This window comes from Callorhinus ursinus, unplaced genomic scaffold (genome assembly GCF_003265705.2).
Source record: "Callorhinus ursinus isolate GAN/ISIS: 27379988/994484 unplaced genomic scaffold, GSC_fseal_2.0 scaffold29, whole genome shotgun sequence".
Taxonomy (NCBI): Eukaryota; Metazoa; Chordata; class Mammalia; order Carnivora; family Otariidae; genus Callorhinus; species Callorhinus ursinus.
Window position 1 is genome coordinate 8,573,587 of NW_027397091.1, and position 4,706 is coordinate 8,578,292.

Consider the following 4,706-nt stretch of genomic DNA (forward strand, 5'->3'; position numbering starts at 1 on the left):
GTGGCTCAATGATTCTCAGCCACCAAATCCACCAGTCTATTTCATTTCCCCAACTCAGGGTGAAGCTAACCAGTGTGAGTGACAAGCTGGAGATACAAGCATGTGGGTAGGGGTGAGGGTCATGCCGATTATGATAAAGAAGGATGAGTTGGGACTTATACTGGAGAGATAATAAAGCCATTGAGCTTTCCGTGATAAATATACCTACTTAGTTAGAAAGATTAGCACATGATGCCCTGGACAAAGAACTCAACCAGAAACACAACAGAAGATATATGTGTAAGGAAGTGAGGAAGGAGGACTGGGCAAAGAAATCTGACCCCTTAATACAGTTACAACAGAGGCCTCAGCTGACCCCATGAGGAGCTCTGGGACTGGCATAGTCTTCTAACTTATCCCAACTGAGGTAGGGGAGCCAGACTCTTGTGTCCCTGCATTAATTTGTCATGCTCTTGGCAGAGGCAGTTTCCTGAGGGAAATTCTCATGAGGAGGAGAGCTATGAGCCACCAGTATATATTGTTCCCAGCATCTGGAGATGGGTATATCAATCTTGAAGAGTATCCACTATGTGCTTTCTATGCAAATAAACTTTCACATTTGTTCTATTGTATTTCAACTGTGCAGCTAAGAAGGAAGTACACTTATTTATGCTAATTGTTGATGCTGATGACAGCTTTGCCTGGCTATGCTCACAGCAGGGTCTATTAGTTATCTTTTGCTGTGAAACAAATAACCTGAAAATGTAGTGGCATAAAACAAGAAACCTTTATTACCTCACAGTTTCTCTTAAGTCAGGGATCCAGGCATGGCTTAAGCTGGATGCCTCTGACTCACAGTCTCTCATGAGGCTGAAATCAGGGTGTTGACCAGGACTGCTGTCACCTCAAGGCTCTACTGGGTGAAGATTTGCTGCCAACCTCACTCACATGGGAGCTGGTGAGAATTCCTCACTGGCTGTTTGCCAGATATATCAGTTACTTGTCCTGGGTCTATATGTAGGACTATTCACAAGCTGGCAACTTGCTGCCCCCAAAGCACAAGGATCTGAGGGAAGGAAGGAGGGAGGAAGGCAAGAGAAAGAGAAAACAAAACTAAAGTCAAACTTAATCTATAACTTAATCTTATAAGTGATATCTCATTGCTTCTGCTGTATTCTATTCCTTAGAAGTGAGTTAATAAGTCCAGCCCACACTCTAGGAGAGAGGATTTTTGTAGTGCCTGAATGCCAAGTAGGTTAGGGTCATCAGGAGCCATCATAGGTGCTATTCACTATACAGGAGATTAAAAACATTTTCAAAGGGAAATTCTTACAACTATCCCCAAACACAATCAATCAGATATACCTATAGAAATTTAAAGAAGAAAACCACTGTAGAACACACTGGACTTGTATTAGAATGATATCCAACATTTAGACATTCACTGACTTAAAAAAAATACACACATCCGCACACACACACAACTTTTATTGGTCTATGTGAGGTAAGAATGGAAACTGAAAGCAAGCCTTAAGAAATTTGGTATTGCTTGGTATCTAAGTGCATGATCACTGGACTCACTAAGTGGATATAGAACAAAGATATCAAAACAAAAATATTTAAAATAAAAATAATTAGACCAATTTTTTAATTCATTAGGGATATAGGGGGAGAAAATGGTCTTCACCACAGAATTTAAGAATGCTACAGATGATTTAACGTCCTTGCCAGATGGACCATGACTGAGGCAAAGGAGTAAGCTGAAGTTTTGGGGAGAAGAGCACCAGACAGTAAGTTGAGGACTTTTTCTTAGTTCTGCCTCTGATATTTCAGAAGAGGAACTGGAGATCACTTAGCCTGCTTGGATTTGCATTTTGATCTGCAAAAAGGTACATCCACTGGAAGGTTCCTTAAAGTCTAAATGGCTTTAATTTATAAAACAGTCCATTTTATTTTTATTTTATCATTTTCAAAAGGGCTTTTATTAAACTCTTCTCATACAGTGCCTCTTGCCACATTGCCCCAGCCCTGGAATGTATCCACCAGGAAAAGGGACCTGTCAGTGTTCCCTTGTGGCTGAGGCTGGGCTCGTCCATGTAGCGGTGGAGATGGCCTCACTTGGTTGTCCTGGTCTATGTCTGGCTGCTTCTGAAGAGGCTTGGAAACAGCAAGGCAGGTGGGTACTGTGGGTGCTGGCAACTGAGGGCAGTCTCTAGTCTAGGGATGGTGTAGGGGCTGTCTCCTCAACACACACTCTGTCCATTCTTTTTTTTTTTTTTTTTGAGAGCAAGTTTTTGTAAGCATGGTGGGAGGGCGGTGCAGAGGAAGAGGTGAGTGGGAGAGAGACTCTTAGGCAGGCTCCACACTCAGCATGGAGCCCAACATGGGGCTTGATCTCATGACCCTGAGATCATGGCCTGAGTAGAAATCAAGAGTCTGACACGTAACTGACTGAGCCACCCAGGCATCCCTATCCCTTCTATTTTTAGACAAACTAAATCATTAGTAATTTATTCACATGATTTCTACATGTCTGTCCTGAATCCACTCTCTGCAGTTACTAAGAGTACAACCAAGTTCACTTATTTATATAAAAACAGTCTATCTACTTGGACTATTTGAGAAAAATGCCCAGATCCCTCAGCTTGGGAAACATATTATAACACAGCCCTCTCAAAAGACCTCACCATCTTGGGGCGCCTGGGTGGCTCAGTCATTAAGCATCTGCCTTCTGCTTGGGTCATGATCCCAGGGTCCTGGGATCGAGCCCCACATCGGGCTCCCTGCTCCATGGGAAGCCTGCTTCTTTCTCCCTCTCCCACTCCCCCTGCTTGTGTTCCCTCTCTCGCTGTCTCTGTCAAATAAATAAATAAAATCTTAAAAAAAAAAAAAAAAGTCCTCACCATCTTGTCCCGGCTTCTTAGATGGCTCCAGAGACATAATGACCAACAGAAACAACACAGTGATGGTCATCTTCATAATATCACTAATTCTTTTTTTCTCCAAAAAATATGGTTTTAATAAATTTATGGTTTTTTAAAATACTTTATTCAAAAATATTTTTATACTGAGTATTACTTCACAAATTTACTATTCCAGTTTTTCTTTGATCACTCAACCTAAGGAATAAGTTAAATTCCACGTGGTGGAGAGAACTAGAATTCTTTTTGCATTTTGTTTCTATCCTTCCCTCACACAGTAAATAAAGATGGCTCCAGGAAGCATAATAAACTAGCATGGCACTGCACACTATATATTTCAAGTTAAACACTGTCATTTACATTTGGTTCATGTGGCTTATGTAGAACTGCTCATTGTTACCATGATATTGACTTTGAATACATTGCCTAAACATCTGCCAGCGAAGACTCCCAGGTGGTTGGTAAAGACACTGTCCTACAGGTAAGTATCTTTAGATGTGGATTATTTTTAGGTCGGCATGACTCTTCCTTGTATATGTACATAATCTAGTGATATGTAATAGTAATCATTGTAATAGTAATAGCAGTGACATCCATTGATAGCTTAGTATGTGTCCAGTGCTGTACTAAGTACATTCTGTGTATCATCTCATTTACTCTTCATGAAAATTCATTTACTATCTCTGAGGTGGGTATTGGTATCCCCATTTCACAGATAAGGGAGTAAGACTTTGAAAGATAAATCAATTTGACCAAGGTGAGGCATTTAAGTAATGGCTGGAGCTAAGATTTAGACCCATTGGCTGATTTCAAGCAGGGAGTCCTAGTCTGAGCCTTAGCTATGCCTACCCTAGAAACCAGGCCTATTGACCAGGTCTGAGGAAACATCTATGATGGATCAAAACACATGAGAAGTCCCAAAGAAAGAGATGGTCACATGAAGTTTTGTATAAGAACAAGAAGCCTGTGTCAACATTTTAGACAACTGTCTGCCACCCATGAACTCCAGTGCATTCTCTTCAAATCCAAGTAACAGTGTTGGGCAGGGGAGGTAATGTCCCTAAGGCACTGAGAGCATGAGGTAGCTATGTTCTAAGCCTATGTAACCAAGCAGGTGGAGCACTTTCTTCATGTAGAATATAGCTGGAACACAGCATAAGAGCTGTGCTGGAGCTGAGCTCTGAGAAAGCTACATCTGAAGAGGGAACAGGAGAGGTCTTCAGCACATTATCATGCTGGCTTTGGTGGGGTATAAATGGACTCCCTAGGAATCACCAAACAGCGAACAACAGAAAAATGGACTCTACTCAGTGCCGTGAATGTCTGTGAGACTCTCTCTGAGGACCGCTAGTACTATTTGTGTGGAACTTGGAGAAGTTGGTAAGAGCTAAAGAAATGTATATGTTACTAATATCTAGAAGGCTCTCAAAAGAATGGGTTCCATGTCTATTGATGCCCTCTAAAAAAATATTAGTTTTACTACTACTATATTTTGGTTCTTGCTGAATAATAATGACTCAACTATGTAAATCTTCATGTAATTAGACAGGAAGTCAGTCATGGTGCCCCAATACAAATGACTATTTGATCCCAGATATGGACATTTACACTGGTCTCTCTTAAACATATCTAGTTATTCTAATCTGAAGGAAATTTTGATTCATGATTCTACCAGGAAACATGTAACTTCTCTCTCCCAGCTCTTACAATTTGCAAATCTGATACTGACTAAATCTTTACATAATTTGTTGATATAAAATGTAAGAGGTCTCAGCTTAGAGCCAAATTTAGTCAAGCTCAGTCAAT

At 40.8% G+C, this 4,706-nt stretch overlaps 1 long non-coding RNA gene across 1 annotated transcript; it reads left to right on the top strand.

The window, feature by feature from the left end:
• Positions 1 to 862: 862 nt before the first annotated feature.
• Positions 863 to 2,092, top strand: LOC141370248 (uncharacterized). The gene is made up of 3 exons (XR_012374143.1): positions 863 to 937; positions 1,639 to 1,868; positions 1,983 to 2,092. It is a non-coding gene; the product is annotated as an uncharacterized lncRNA (long non-coding RNA).
• The last annotated feature ends 2,614 nt before the right edge of the window (positions 2,093 to 4,706 follow it).